This window comes from Stenella coeruleoalba, assembly GCF_951394435.1.
Source record: "Stenella coeruleoalba genome assembly, chromosome: 1".
NCBI classification, from domain to species: Eukaryota; Metazoa; Chordata; class Mammalia; order Artiodactyla; family Delphinidae; genus Stenella; species Stenella coeruleoalba.
The window spans coordinates 109,391,438-109,408,248 of NC_137169.1; the positions used below are offsets into that span (position 1 = coordinate 109,391,438).

Sequence of the window (16,811 nt, forward strand, 5' to 3'; positions counted from 1 at the left end):
TGACTTTGGGTTGGAGCATTTAATCCATTCACATTTAAGGTAATTATCAATATGTATGTTCCTATTATCATTTTCTTAATTGTTTTGGGTTGTTTTTTGTAGGTCCTTTTCTTCTCTTGTGTTTCCCACTTAAAGAAGTTCCTTTATCATTTGCTGTAGAGCTTGTTTGGTGGTGCTAAATTCTCTTAGCTTTTGCTTGTCTGTAAAGTTTTCGATTTCTCCATCGAATCTGAATGAGATCCTTGCTGAGTAGAGTAATCTTGGTTGTAGGTTCTTCCCTTTCATCACTTTAAATATATTGTGCCACTCCCTTCTGGCTTTTAGAGTTTCTGCTGAGAAATCAGCTGTTAACCTTATGGGAGTTCCCTTGTATGTTATTTGTTGTTTTTTCCTTTGTTGCCTTTAATAATTTTTTTTTTTTGTCTTTAATTTTTGTCAATTTGATTACTATGTGTCTCGGCGTGTTTCTCCTTGGGTTTAGCCTGCTTGGGGCTCTCTGTGCTTCCTGGACTTGGGTGGCTACTTCCTTTCCCATGTTAGGGAAGTTTTTGACTATGATCTCTTCAAATATTTTCTTGGGTGTTTCTCTCTCTCTTCTTCTTCTGGGATCCCTATAATGCAAATGTTGGTGCATTTAATGTTGTCACAGAGGTCTCTTAGGCTGTCTTCATTTCTTTTCATTCTTTATTCTGTTCCACAGCAGTGAATTCCAGTGAGTTTCTGGATCATCTTCACTATCATTATTCTGAATTCTTTTTCTGGAAGGGTGCCTGTCTCTTCATTTAGTTGTTTGTCTGAGGTTTTATCTTCTTCCTTCATCTGGTATGTAGTCCTCTGCCTTTTCATTTTGTCTATCTTTCTGTGAATGTGGTTTTCATTCCACAGGCTGTAGGATTGTAGTTCTTCTTGCTTCTGCTGTCTGCCCTCTGGTGGATGAGGCTATCTAAGAGGCCTGTGCAAGCTTCCTGATGGGAGGGACTGGTGGTGGGTATAGCTAGGTGTTGCTCTGGTGAGCAGAGCTCAGTAAAACTTTAATCTGCTTGTCTACTGATGGCTGGGGCTGAGTTCCCTCACTGTCAGTTGTTTGGCCTGAGGTGACCCAGCACTAGAGGCTACAGGCTCTTTGGTGGGGCTAATGGCGGACTCTGGGAGGGCTCACACCAAGGAGTACTTCCCAGAACTTCTGCTGCCAGTGTCCTTGTCCCCACGGTGAGACACATCCAACCCCCTGCCTCTGCAGGAGGCCCTCCAACACTAGCAAGTAGGTCTGGTTCAGTCTCCTATGCGGTCACTGCTTCTTCCCCCTGGTTCTTGATGCGCACACTATTTTGTGTATGCCCTCCAAGAGTGGAGTCTCTGTTTCCCCCAGTCCTGTTGAAGTCCTGCAATCAAATCTCGCTAGCCTTCAAAGTCTGATTCTCTGGGAATTCCTCCTTCCATTGACAGACCCCCAGGTTGGGAAGCCTGACATAGGGCTCAGAACCTTCACTCCAGTGGGTGGACTTCTGTGGTATAATCATTCTCCAGTTTGTGAGTCACCCACCCAGCAGTTATGGGATTTGATTTTATTGTGATTGCGCCCCTCCTACTGTCTCATTGCGGCTTCTCCTTTGTCTTTGGATGTGGGATATCTTTTTTGGTGAGTTTCAGTGTCTTCCTGTCAATTATTGTTCAGCAGTTAATTGTGATTCTGGTGCTCTCGCAAGAGGGCAACCTTCTAGTCCACCATCTTGAACCAGTCTCCCACACACCATGTTATTGATGTCAGAATTTTCTTTTTTTATATATTGTGTTTACATTAACCAATTCTTGTGTTTATAGTTTTTCTTAATACTTTGTTTTTTAACTTTTATACTGGAGTTAAAAGTGACTTACACAACATCAAAGTATTATGTTATTCTGCTTTTGTCTATATACTTACCCCTGCCAGTGAGATTTATACTTTCATATGCTTTCATGTTGTTGTTTAGCATTTTTTTGTTTCAACTTGAAGAGTTCTCTTTAGCACTTCTAGTAAGGCAGGTATAGTGGTGATAACTCCCTCAGTTTTTGTTTGTTTGGGAAAGTCTTTATCTCACCTTCATTTTTAAAGGACTCTTTTGCTGGTAAAGCATTCCTTGTTGGCAGGAATTTTTCTTTCAGCACTTTGAATATATAATTTCGCTTGTTCCTGCAAAGTTTCTGCTGAGAAATCTGCTTATAGTCTTATGGGGGAACCCCTTGTATGTGACAAGTCACTTTTCTCTTGTTGCTTTCAATATTCTCTATTTTTAAAAAAAATAAATTTATTTATTTATTTTTGGCTGCGTTGGGTCTTCGCTGCTGCACGTGGGCTTTCTCTAGTTGCGGTCAGCGGGGGCTACTCTTTGTTGTGGTGTGCAGGCTTCTCATTGCGGTGGCTTGTCTTTGTTGTGGGGCATGGGCTCTAGGCACACGGGCTCAGTAGTTGTGGCTCACAGGCTCTAGAGCGCAGGCTCAGTAGTTGTGGCGCATGGGCTTAGTTGCTCCACTGCATGTGGGATCTTCCCAGACCAGGGCTCGAACCCATGTCCCCTGCATTGGCAGGTGGATTCTTAACCACTGTGCCACCAGGAAAGCCCCAATATTCTCTATTTTTGACTTTCAACAATTTAATTAAATGTGTCTACTTGTAGACCTCTTTAGATTCAATCTATTTGAAATTTTTTGGGTTTCACAAATTTGGGTGTCCATCTCCCTCCCTAGATTTGGGAAGTTTTCCACCATTATTTTTTTAAAAATAATCTGTCTGCCCTTTTATCTTACTTTTCTCCTCTGGGACTTCCATAACATGTGTTGGGTTGTTTGATAGTGTCCCATAAAGTCTTATAGACTTTCTTTACTATTTTTCATTCATTTTTCTTTTTGTTCCTCTGACTGGGTAATTTCAAGTGTCTTGTTTTCAAACTTGCTGATTTTCTTCTTTAGCTTGAGCAAGTCTGCTATTTATCCTCTCTATTGAATTTTTCAGTTCAGTCATTGTGTTCTTCAGCTCCAGACTTTCTGCTTGGTTCTCTTGTATTGTTTCTGTCTCTTTGTTGAACTTCTCATTTTGTTCATGTATTGTTTTTTTCTGATTTTGTTTAATTAGCTATCTGTGTTCTTTTGTAGCTTTTGTTTCTTTTCACCTGATTATTTTGAATTCTTTGTCAGGCAGTTTGTAGATCTCCATTTCTTTAGGGTCAGTTATTGGAACTTTAGTTTTCTCCTTTGGTATTATCATGTTTCCCTGATTCTTCATGATTCTTGTAGTCTTGCATTGGTGCCTGCACATTTAAAGAAGTAGTCACTTCTTCCAGTCTTCAAAGACTGGCTTTGGCAGGAAAATCTCTTCACCAGTCAACCCTGCCAGAGATTCTGGGAAGGCCAGATGCCAGGATCCATGGGTAGGCCTGCTGTCAAAGTCCACAGGTGAACAGACCTGATACCTGGGTCTGCAAGCGGGTGGTCCTGGTGCCAGGGTCTGTGGACAAGTGAGTCTGGTTCCAGAGTCCATGGGTTGGCCTGGTGCCTGAGTCCATGGTGGTGATCCTAAAGCCAGGATCTACAGGGGCTGGCTTGACACCAGGGTCCACTGGGGTGGGCCTGGTCCCAGGGTCAGTAGTGAAGCTGGACTCTCACTTTGCTCTCTTTTCCCCACAGGAGAACTCCTGAGCCAAGGGATCTCTCTTGGTGCTGCATTCCACGGGCTGGGGGGAAGGGTGACACAGGTAAAGTGATACTATCCTTCCTACTTTCTTAAATGCATCTTTTCTAGTTTCTGTGCTCCACCTGATCGCTGTAATCTCTCACCTGGATTCTGGGACTCTCATGAAGATATTTTGGTCTGTGGATAGTTTTCAAACTGGTATTTCTGTGGGAGGATGTGGGCTGGAAACTTTTGTTTCAGCAACTTGCTAATGTCGTTCATCCCACCCAATGTGATTATGACTGATAAATCTACCTCATAATAGTGTATGGTGTAGGCTCAGCTGCTGTAACAAAAAGACTAAAAATTTAATGGCTTTGAGAGCAATAAATTTATTTTTCTGTCATGTAAACAACCTATGATCAGTGTTCTAAGTTAGCAGACAGCTCTGATGCACACAGGGACCAGGCTAATGGAGGCTCTGCCATCCTCAACTTGTGACTTCCTGGGTCATTATAGTAATTACCATTCCAATGAATAGAAGAAGGAGAGGGCAGAAATCCAGGGCAAGAATTTCTTCTTAGGCAACTGAGAGGGAGGTTGCATACTTTGCTCCTAGCACAGCCACATGCTAGATACCGTTATGTGGAAAAAGGAGATAATGGATTCTGGTAAACAGCTAGCAATCTCTTCCACAAATATCAACATGTACTAAATGGACTTCACAATTTACCCCTATTTTACCTGTCTCTTCTTCCTGTAGTCCTTTTCTCTGTGTATCACAATCCACTCCATTGCATGTACCAGAAACACAAGAATCATCCTAAATTTCGCACTTTCTCACTTCCCAAAGTGAGAGCATTCCCATCATAAAGAAATCCCCATCAAATTCCGTCAATTCTAGTGTCTACATACTTCCTGGAACCATGTCCTCCTTGTTCCCACTGCCGTGGTTCTCTTACCTGGATTTCTGAAACAGCTTCCCAAGTGATCTCTACACGCCTCCAGTCTTGCCACCATGTAAATAATCCATTGTCCAACCTCCAGCATGAACTTTCTAGAATATGAATTGAATCATAATACTCTCAAATCCTCCAGTAGTTACTCAATACTGTTTGGATAAAATCCAGACTTCTTAGCCTGGATTAGGAAGCCCTTCATGAGTAGGTACTTGATAAATATTCAGTGAATGGATGAATGATTCGGCCCTCGCCTACCTCTCTGGTCTTGTCAGCTACTACGCACCCATATCCACCTACGTACAAACATACGGAAGTTTTCACAGTTCTCTACCCGCTGTGTTGTTTCCTGCCCCCATGCATCCACTGGAGCTGCTCCATCTCCCTTCAATGTCCTCTTGTATTCTCTTTCTCCCATAAGGCTCAATTAGTTCAAGTGTTATTAGTTCACATCTTCCTTTTCTCCTGAAAACTGTGCTATATACAATATAGCACTTGTTATACTCTGCTTTAAATTGGTCTTTATGTGCATGATTCAACATGTTTATTAAGTGTTTATCATATGCCAGGCACAGCCCCTGAAGCTATTATGGAGCATTAGGAGACAGTGTAACACGGACACCTAATTAGATTGGGGGTCAGGGGCCAGGGAAAACTTCTCTAAGGAAGTTACATTTAAGCAGAAACCTAGAGTCTATCTTTGGTACTTGCTGTCATCACTTTCTTACCTCCCATTTACCTCTTTTTTCTTTTTTTATACATTTATTTATTTATTTTTGGCTGCGTTGGGTCTTCGTTGCTGTGTGCAGGCTTTCTCTAGTTGCAGTGAGTGGGGGCTAGTCTTCGTTGCGGCGTGCGGGCTTCTCATTGCAGTGGCTCCTCTTGCTGCAGAACACGGGCCGTAGGGTGCAGGGGCTTCAGTAGTTGCAGCATACGGGCTCAGTAGTTGTGGCTCGCAGGCTCTAGAGCACAGGCTCTGTAGTTGTGGCGCACAGGCTTCATTGCTCCACGGCATGGGGGATTTTCCCGGACCAGGGCTCGAACCCATGTCCCCTGCCTTGGCAGGCAGATTCTTAACCACTGCGCCACCAGGGAAGTCCCCCATTTACTTCTTAACCCACTGCTTTAATCCCTGCCCTGGGGATTCAAGTGTGTGTTGTTCCCTTTGCCTCAAATGACGTACTCTGCTGGTGGTAAAATCCTTCCCATTATTTTTAAGATTCAGTTTCAGCCTCATTCCCTTCTGTGAAAACTTTCCTGACTCCCCCAGGCAAAATTAATCATTTCTTCCCCATTTTGAATCTGCCTCTATCACAACACTAATCACCTAGTATGTGAGCTCCTTGAAATGAGAACCTATCCTATATTTTTGCATCCTACTACTGTCCTGTTCCCTTCGAACCTTTGGGATGTTTTGTGTAGTCTAAAAATCCCTGCTTCCTTCAAACATTCCTCTTATGATATGGTTCATAATCCTAACGATTTCCTGTTTAAATACATTTCATTTTACCAATATCTTTCTTAAAATGTGTCACCCTTAGCTGAATTCTACTCCAGAGGTGTGATCTACCTGCATAAGATAAAGGAAGACCACTACCTCCCTTATTCTAAAGCTAGACGTCTAAGCATCCTAAGATTATATTGATTAGGGGGACAATTATATAACAATATGAAATCATACTGATTTGACTGTGGGAGAGTGACTACTGCTAAACCAATCTCATCCTGCACTTGTGCTGCTGGTATATTGGAGTCAAAGAAAGAGTTTTACATTTGCCCCCTTTAAACGTCTTGTTTTATTCAGCATCAATACAACCTGCTAAGATATATATATATTTTTGAAAACCGTTTCTTACTTGAAAGTGTTTATTTACCTTCCCAGCTTTCTGTCATCTGTAAATTCGATTGATCTGTTTTAGAAATCAGCATTCAAGTGATTAATAAAAATGTTAACTAGAATAAGATGTGGATAGGCTGCTGGCATCATACTACATGCTTTCTTAATAAAGATGCTATTTCATTAGTCATCACCTTTAGTTTTGGCAAAATATAATCGTCCGTATATTCAAGATTCCTCTAACTTGTCACAAAGATAGTGTAAGAGGTCTTGCCAAATGCCATGTGGAAGTTCAATGACATATCTTTTCAGCATAATATTCAATAGAATAATTACGATGTATGTTTAAATTGGGAATGAAAACACTTTTATTGAGCTAAAATAGAATGAACAATGAACATGGCTTTTATGCCAAGCAGCTCCAAGGAAGTAGCACCAGAAACTCAGAAGTATGACTCTTGGGAGATAGGACTTTTAGTAGAAAAAGTTGAAAGTAGAGAAATTGGGACAACAGGCAGCAGTAAGAATGGCTGGGGATGGGACCATCAGAAGATATTTCAAAATGGGAATAAAGAACATAATAGGAGCAAATTAAAAGAAGAGACTCAAACAATTTTATTACATACCTTCTTTATTGGGGCATTGTAATAACCCTATGAAATAGATATTAAAGACTTGGAAGGTTTAGTGACTTGACTGAAGTCTCACAGCTAGAGGATCTGTGAATTTAACCCAGGTCTCTCTGACTCTAGAAGACTAGGAGTTTTTACTATACCAGGCTCCTTAGTTTAGGGAGGATGTTTTTAGGGGAATCTAGAAGGCTAACGCATAGTATTTTTGTGGCTTTGGAGAGAACAATTCAGAATAGGCTCAGAAGAGTGGATTCTGGACTCATAATGAAGAGACTTTTCTTCAGTGAATAAGAAAGCTAAGCCTAAAATAATGTTAGCCTAACCTTTTAAAGTGCACGTCAAGTTGGAAACAGCAAAGAGAGGCTGAGCCACATTCTAGGTCCAAGACTAAAAGAATGACCCTTCCAGCCACCCCATTACTTAGGGGAAAAGCCTAAGTAATAAATTAGTGACTGGAGTTGAGGCTTGGGCTTGAGACAGATGGTTTTTCACAGCAATGTAAGGCTGGTGAGAAAGCAGATGGTGCTGGCATCAGTCCTGGGAGTACGTTCCATAGACAGATCCTGCAGACTGTGCTGGCTGCAGAGATGATTACTAAGTAGATATTCTTATTGTCACTCACTTATGGATGAGGAAACTGAGGACCAAATACACTGAGCAACTTGCCCAAGCTTACATATCCAAAGTGTGGCAGAAGCGGGATGTGAACCCAAGTTGTCCAGCTTCAGAGCCCACTCTGGCCACTGATGCTGCGTTGCTTCTTTGGATGTCACCTCCTCTGTGAAGCCCTCTCAGACTCCCCATCTGAGTTCCCATAGAGTTAAGTTATACTTTCATAGGTATTCACATTGTACCTTTAATTACCTCACATTGCTGTTTATCTTTTTTTTTCATACAGATGTGAGCTCCTCATGAGCAGAATTGAGGCCTTGTATTCCCTCTACACCAGCACAGGTACCTGGAATTCAGTGACACTCAGCTAGCTAAATACCTTATAAGATAAGATGATGGGTTTTAAGCAGCAGTCATCAACTCTGGCTCACTTTGGCAGAATAGCATTTCATAGGAAGGCTATCTAGTGGTTTATAGAATCAACTGGAAGGGTAAAGAACTATGTTAAGAAAATAGGCAGGAAACTAGAAAAGCGAGGCAGTAGAAGAAAAACCTGCTCAGAATTTGGCTATGTGCAAAAAAAAATGAGTTATTACAGGTAAGGCACTTAGAACATTATTAGTCACACCGTAAGGGACTGGTAATGTTTGCTGTTATTATGCAAGTTGGGTCTTGAAGGGTATCACATTCACTAGCTGGAGGAAGAAGGACCAACGTATGAAAAGGCCCCTGCTTTACAGGGCATGGTATGTTAGGGAATTTCTGGAAGCTTGCTATAGCCAGAAGGTAAGGATACCAAGGCGGGGCAGAGCAGGGATAAAGCAAAAGTTGAGTCTGGCAAAGGAAGACAGAAAGCAGACCAGATGGGGCCTTCTGACTATCAGAATAAAGTCCTCATTTGGAATTTGTTTTAAGGGCAAAGGGGAACCAATGGTGGCTTCTAAATAGGGCAGAGGAAGTGCTCAGTACATGCAGGGTCTGTTTGTGAGTTGCCTGAGGCCCATTTAATTGCAAATGAATGAGATTCCCTGCTGGGAATGGAAGGGCAGGTGGGACTGGAAGACTTTGTGACCCTGACTCCTAGGCATTGTTATTTATTTATTGTCTTTTTTTTTTTAAACATCTTTATTGGGGTATAATTGCTTTACAATGGTGTGTTAGTTTCTGCTTTATAACAAAGTGAATCAGTTATACATATACATATGTTCCCATATCTCTTCCCTCTTGCATCTCCCTCCCTCCCACCCTCCCTATCCCACCCCTCCAGGCGGTCACAAAGCACCGGGCTGATCTCCCTGTGCTATGCGGCTGCTTCCCACTAGCTATCTACCTTAATCACATGAAAACCACTCAAGAACATACAGGCAAATCTCGACCGCCGCTTTATAGAGGAGCATCTGAAGCCGTGACTGCTGAAGTGCCCCTAAGAGGCTGGAGGAGTTCATCAGCGAAGGCTCCCTGGGGCAAGCAAGGCCTGAGCTTGGTTTGAGGAAGGGGGTCGTGGTTTGCCTGATCCCCTCATCTTATCACTGAAGGAAGAAAGGGCCAGAGAGGGGGAGGGTCTGGCCGATGGTCACACTGCAGAATTCCATGGCTGACTCCTGTGTGGCACTTTTCTCACTGCACTGTGCTGCTGCCACACGCAGCCTTGACATGACTCTTGGCTGTTAAGTCAGGCAGGACAGTCCCAACATAGTTTCTGGGGCCAAAGGGAGGAATCCTTCATGAAACGGCCATAAATTCACCTACAAGATTCAAAGAGACCTCATAAGTCGTCTCCAACAATTTCTTGTGTGGGCGAGAGGCTGTTTATGAGGTCTGCTAGCCTGAAACCCCCTTGTAAAGGCAGAGCACAGGCCTGGAGAGGAGAAATTCCTGCTGTGGAGCACGTGCATCTGCCTGTAGGACATTCCCCCTCCCTGGCCAAAGCAAGGAGGCCGTTCAAGGAAACTCCAATGGGTTTAAAGAAACACACTTATTTTTCCCTGAAAAAAGTAATACGTGTTCATGATAGAAAAATTGTAAAATGCAAGAAAATACAAAGAAGAAAGTAAAAATCTCTTATAATTTCACAATTCAGACTTCACAACTTACTGCTGACATCTGGCTTATAGCTTTTGTTTTAAATGGGCATGTTGACTTTTGAAATTAATTAATTAATTAGGCTGAGTTGGGTCTTCGTTGCTGCGCGTGGGCTTCTCTAGTTGAGGTGAGTGGGGGCTACTCTTCATTGCAGTGTGCGGGGTTCTCATTGCAGTGGCTTCTCTTGTTGCGGAGCACGGCAATTAGGCACGCGGGCTTCAGTGGTTGTGGCTCGCAGGCTCTAGAGCACAGGCTCAGTAGTTGTGGTGCACGGGCTTATTTGCTCCGCGGCATGTGGGATCTTCCCGGACCAGGGCTCGAACCTGTTTCCCCTGAACTGGCAGGCGGATTCTTAACAAGTGCGCCACCAGGGAAACACTTATAGCTTTTTAGTGTTTCATTTATATATGCGTGTGTCTGTGTGTACATGTATTGTATAAATGTATACGTATGTATATATAATTTTTCTATTATAATAAAATAAATACAATTTACCATTTTAACCATTTTTAAGTGTCCAGTTCTTTGGTATTTAGTACATTCTCACTGTTATGCAACCATCCCCACTATCCATCTCCAGAAATTTTTCATCTTCCCAAACTGAAACTCTAGACCCATTAAACACTAACTCCCCATTCCCCCCTCCCCCCAGTCCCTGGCACCCACCATTTTTTTTTCTGTCTCTAAGTCTGACTACTCCAGGTACCTCGTATAAGTGGAATCATATGCTATTTGTCCTTTTGTGACTGTCCTGTTTCACCCACCATCATGTCCTTAAGATTCATTCGTGTTGTACCATGTGTCAGAATTTCCTTCCTTTGATTGAATAAAATTCCATTGTATGTGTACAGACCATGTTTTGTTTATCCATTCATCCACTGATGGATACTTGAACTAATTCCACCTTTTGGCTATCGTGAATAATGCTGCTATGAGCATGAGTTTACAAATATGTTCTGAGTCCCTGCTTTCACTCCTTTTGGGTATACACCCAGAAGTGGAATTGCTGGTTCACGTGGTAATACAGTGTTTTATATATTTTAAAAATTGATAATATACTCATAATTTTATATCAAATTGTGAGCATTTTCCAATGTCATTATAAACTCTTTAAAACCTGATTTTTAATGTCTGCCTAGTATTTACTCCATTACCTTGTAATCCGATTCTTAGATATTTTGATTATTTCTAATTTTTCACTATTACTATAATGAACATTCTGTACATAAATATTTGAATATATCTGTTTATTTCCTTAATATGATAAATTCCTAGAGGTAAAATCATTATCAAAAGCTATGAACATTTTATGGGGCTTCCCTGGTGGCGCAGTGGTTGAGGGTTCGCCTGCCGATGCAGGGGACACGGGTTCGTGCCCCGGTCCGGGAAGATCCCACGTGCCACGGAGCGGCTGGGCCCGTGAGCCATGGCCGCTGAGCCTGCGCGTCCAGATCCTGTGCTCCGCAACGGGAGAGGCCGCAGCAGTGAGAGGCCCGCGTACCGCAAAAAAAAAAAAAAAAAAAAAAAAGCTATGAACATTTTAAAAGCTTTTGATCCATATTCATAAATTTTTTTTCATAAAATTTCTCCAATTTTATAACCTTCAATAATGTCTTGCCCACTTTACTCTGATGTTTATTAAAAATAATTCATTCTTTCTGCAACCTGGCCTCCCAGGTAACTGACCCACCAATAACACATTTCTGGTCTTGGCTTCGCAAGAAACTTACCTGGCTAAGGTTGTGGGTATACAGATTAGAAAGAAGATCTGGGAAGTATTATTAGAGGAAAAGAACAGAAACTGGCATTTTCTTGTATGAGAAAGCAGGAGGTAGATTGGTGAGGTGGTAGGGATAAGTGCAGATGGGAGAGGGGAGAGTTTGTTAAGCATCTCTATGTGCTTTACGTATGGTGTTGATCTCCCAACAACTCTGTAAGGGAGATATATATGATGATCCTCATTTTCCAGTGAGGAAACTGAAGCTCAGAAAGAACCTGGGTTCTAAAGTTATGCAGATGGTAGGCGGTAGAGCCAGGACTCAGCCAATGTCTATCTGACACTCTGACCCTGGGGACTGGCAGTGGCCTCTTTCCACTGCACCACGATGCTCTCAGGAGAAGATCAGAACCCTGAGAGATAGGAGAGACAAAGAAGATGGGCAAGGTTGCAAGGTCAAAATGAAAAGCATAGGCAAATTTTATTGTTAGTTCCTAGATCCAGGGAGAGGTAAGGGCTGTCCTTCTGTATAAGGGGATGAAAGGTGCCTCCATTTGGTGGACGGTCATATTCCCCTATGGAGGTGTGTGGGTTTGGCACTTGTGACATGCTACTGAACTAGATAATCTGATTTATTTCAACAGATCCCACAAAACACAGCAGAGCCACCTGCAGGCCCCACATCCTCCTAGGTGAGGTGTTTATGTAAGGGTGGAGAGCAGAGTAATCAGCAGCTTATTCTGCTGGCAAAACTCTAAGGGGGAGGCAGATGGCCAGCACCAGCTAAGTGAGATCAGGTCATGGGTGGAAAAGTCATAAATCTGTGGTTTACCTCAGATTACTGCATTACTGCTTAAGTGGGGATAAATAATACCCTATGTTATGTTAAGGCGTGACTTAATCTTTCACTGTTTGTGGGAAAGGAGGTGCAATTAAATATTACAACACCCTTTCAAAATACAAACACTTCAACAATACATATGGCTACTGATCTTATCACAAAATAGATGGTAGTTAGAGCAGTGAGTTCCTGGCTGGTGTGTCATGGAAAATAGAAGTGGATTTTAGTCCTCTGTTTTATAAGGGTGACTATGTGCGTGCTGTGAGTGGTAGGCAGTGGAAAAGATCCCTGATGAAATAACAGAGAGTGTCTTTTGGTGGGGAGGGTGTTGCAGTCTTTGTGAGCAGAGTTACAAAACGTCTTTACAAAACATCTTTCTCTGCACCAGAGAATGAGGCCCAAAGAGCCATTTTCAGGATTGACGATGACTGTAATGGAGCCACCTGGAATCATACCAAAGCTAAGGTTAGTTTAGGAGGGGCCCAAAGGCGACAGCATGGGCTTTTGCTCTCTGAGCTAAGGTTCTTTGGTTATTTCAATATATTTTCCATTATACCTACTAATTGCACGTTAGTTCCTTGACAGAGAGACAAGGTCTGGTTCATTTTATAATATGCCGAGCATAAAATTGGCACTCAGTAAATTTATAGTAATATACAAGTCAGCATGTAGCATAGCGTCCCACCTTTATTATTTGTGATTATTTATGTTTGGGATTAGGAGTAAAACACAAGGTAGATTTCAGCCTGTGTAAGGGAATTTTTCCTCTGTGGATGGTGACTTTCCCTTGGAAGAAAAAAGCAGAACCCAAATGATGAGTAGGTCTCATAAAACAAAAGATTGATTTTTCTGGTCACTGTGGCCCAGCTTGTTCTAGTTTGTTAAACGTGCCTCTCGAAGTCAGATGCAAAAGTTGAGGCCCTAATGGTTGACTATGCCTTCCCCAACCACACACATCCTCTGGTCCGCTTCCTGAGTCTTGTGAAAAAATAAGCCAATTAGAGATCCACTCCCTACCCACTTCTTAGGTAACAGCCTAGTAATCCTGAGAGGGAGAGAGATGGACCAGTGAGAAACTGATTTTACCCTGGTAGACTGGATAGGGGCTTGAGAGAGATGGGGGGAGGGTTGGTGTTACATGGGTACATTTGGAGTAATGCTGTGACATTCAGCCCTGATCCTTAGGTTTTCTTGGAGATGGAAATCTCCACAGTTGAGGCTTGGTCCGGAGCAACTGCTAAAAGCCATAATTATCCTCGTAGGAAGAAAGCCCAACCCGTGAGAATCTTCTATACTGGATCAAGGTCAAGCAGATTAGGACCATTTGCAGCTTCTCCTCCTTCTTCAAACATCCTTTGCTTTATAAATAGCTGGCCTTAAAGAATGCTTTATTCCGTTCTTAACATTGTTGAGTGCTTACCATGCCGTGTGCCAAGCATACATGTAGTTTTTTATGTATGGATTTATCTATCCTCACAACTACTATGAGGAGATACCATTCTTTCTCCACTTTACGGGTGAGATAACTAACACAGGTACCTTGATCAAGCACACACCTCTCATAAGGTGCACAGCTGAGGTCTGAACCCTGGCAACCTGGCTCTTTAGCACTCATCTCAATCACCAAACTACTCTCGTGGGATGCTCTAAATCGCTGGAAAAAGTCCATGGAAGCTATCCTGCAATCATATATCCTTGTATAATGTGTATGTGCATATATGTATAAATGTAATTTTCATAGAATTATAACTTTTATATGTTTTACATATAGATGTATAATTTACAAATATAATTTCCGTAGTCATCTGCACATGTAATAATAAGTGTACATTTTCATATAGCTATTTACATGGTAATTTGCATAAAGAGGAGGGTGTGGAAGGGATTTATTGTTGGTGTTTTTTGTATTCACCTCTTTGCTGTGTCTTTCATGATTTCTCTATGATAAACATATAATGGTTTGAAATGAAATTTTCTAAATTTGAAAAAGGATTTGGGGGCTTCCCTGGTGGCGCAGTGGTTGAGAGTCCGCCTGCCGATGCAGGGGACACGGGTTCGCGCCCCGGTCCGGGAAGATCCCACATGTCGCGGAGCGGCTGGGCCCGTGAGCCATGGCCGCTGAGCCTGCGCATCCGGAGCCTGTGCTCCGCAACGGGAGAGGCCACAACAGTGAGAGGCCCGCGTACCGCAAAAAATAAATAAATAAATAAAATAATAATAAAAAAGGATTTGGGAATTCCAGCGGTCCAGTGGCCTCTCCCGTTGCGGAGCACAGGCTCCGGACACGCAGGCCCAGCGGCCATGGCTCATGGACCCAGCCGCTCCACGGCATGTGGGATCTTCCTGGACCGGGGCACGAACCCATGTCCCCTGCATCGGCAGGCGGACTCTCAACAACTGCGCCACCAGGGAAGCCCTGTTAAGCAATTTTTAATAGAGTTTTTCTCAAGAATACAAACTGTAATTGCAAAGAAATCATAACTAAAATCAGGTAAATATATTACTTATATATAAATAATTTCAAAAACAAAATTATTAAAACTTTCCCCCAAATTAGTAAAAATTATACGTAAGTGGTCTGTAGGTGCCTTTTAATTTGTTTGATATGATCTGGAAGGCTGAGTCTTCCATCCTTCAAAGAGAATAGAGTCCATCTCAGGGAATGTGAAAAAATAAACTCCATTCCCATCAAGCCCCTGTGTATATTCCACAAGTTTTCCCTCATGGCTCTAAGATAACATGCACATTGTTTGAAAGAAGCATCTATGTGGAAACTTTAAGCGACTGAGGAAGGCCAGTAAGTCCTGAGAGAAGGAGAGGCATGTTAGGGAGGGAGCAGCCTTGTTACCTTAACAAATGACCTGGTTCACAGGGGCTAGGACACATACACAGGTCCCCAGGCTCTGAATCTGGGAGGAGAGCCTTCCTGAGTGGCAGACTCACATCTGCCAAGCCCAGAGACTAGGACTGACCTTCACGATTTCAGTTGATTGATTTATAACAAGAAACATGAATGTTGAAAAGACTAGTCACTCATATCCCCTGGACAGTGCTTTCTCCCACAGGGACCCATATCATGACCAGAGGAGCAGAGTTCAGTTTTTGATTTGGAGGTTAAGGGCATCCATCCAGCCATTCACCTGTTGGAGGTCCACTTACTGTGTTCCAGTTATTAACTCATTCAGTCCTTCCAGCATCAGTGAGAAAGGTACCATTATTATTTCTATAACAAATGAGTTAAACAAGGAACAGAGCAGTTAATTGCCTTGCCCAAGGTCACACAGCATTTAAGGGCAGTTTCAGACTGAGACCCAAGCACTCTGGCTCAGGATCTGGGCTTTTAATCACTTCATTATAGTGTCCCTGTATACATACACTTTTCTACAATATGAGGATTAGTCTATATACAGTATACAGTATACTGTTTATTTTTTACCTGCTTTTCACAATTAACTTCTTTAAGGTCATTAAATAATCTTCAACTTTTCCACGTCATATTTAGTGGTAGCAAAGGATTCTACTGGATGGAGGTGATATTACTTATTTAATCATTCCCCTCTTTAGCTTTCTGGGTTGCCTCTTTCTTTTTCTTTTGTAAAACACACCACATGAATTCTCTTAAACCTATTTTTGTGACTATTTTATACACTTTTCTTAATAAATATCTAGAAACGAAACTGTGAGGTCAAAGAACATCAATAACGTTAAGGCCCTTACATACCACAGACCAAACTGCTCTCTCAAAAGGTGGTTCAATTTATACTCCCATGAACGTTCAGCCTCTGCAACTGCCCCCCACCCCTATATCTATTATTTTTAAAAGTTCCCACTTTAATTGGTGGTGTCTCAGTGCTGTGTTTTGAATTCTTTTCATTGATTATGAGGAGAATATTTTATTCGCCATTTGTAATTTATGTATAGCTTTTTGGTTCAATTCTTTTGTCCAGTTTTTTAGAGATGAAAACTATAGTCTTCCAAACCAAACTCTTTTATTTTGTTTGTTTGTTTCTCACAGTTTATAAAAACTTAATGATCGATGCTCATCAGATTAGAAGTAGACATGCTTCATTAAAAATCCTTGTAAGTCATGACTTTGTTGTATATTCAAACTCTTTTATTTTGAAAATTACTTCTAAACACTTCTTTCGCTATTGTTTGGTGATGGTTTTCGTTTTCTGTCATCTCTAGACCCTGGAGCCTCAGTTGGTTTTTTGTAAATTCACTCACCTTCTTGATGGTATGAGCAGCCAAGGTGGGCTCTGGGCAGAGACCATGTGGATTCATCCGGAGGACGAGCTGTTCAGGGCATGAGGAAGAGGAGGGTGTGGGGCTGCTGACCCCTGCCTGATGCCCTGCGGCCCAGCCTGTGGGCTGGAGGCTGGTCGGGCCTAGTGGAGGCTCTCTGACCTGGAGCCACGCTCTCTGCTTCTCCAAGTCCTACCTCCCCTCCGGACCTCAGCATTCATCTGAAAAGCAGCGGTGGTG

At 42.3% G+C, this 16,811-nt stretch overlaps 1 long non-coding RNA gene across 1 annotated transcript; it reads left to right on the forward strand.

The window, feature by feature from the left end:
- Positions 1-3,662: 3,662 nt before the first annotated feature.
- Positions 3,663-9,051, forward strand: LOC307192949. The gene is made up of 3 exons (XR_013830200.1): positions 3,663-3,728; positions 7,973-8,028; positions 9,009-9,051. It is a non-coding gene; the product is annotated as an uncharacterized lncRNA (long non-coding RNA).
- Positions 9,052-16,811: the final 7,760 nt, after the last annotated feature.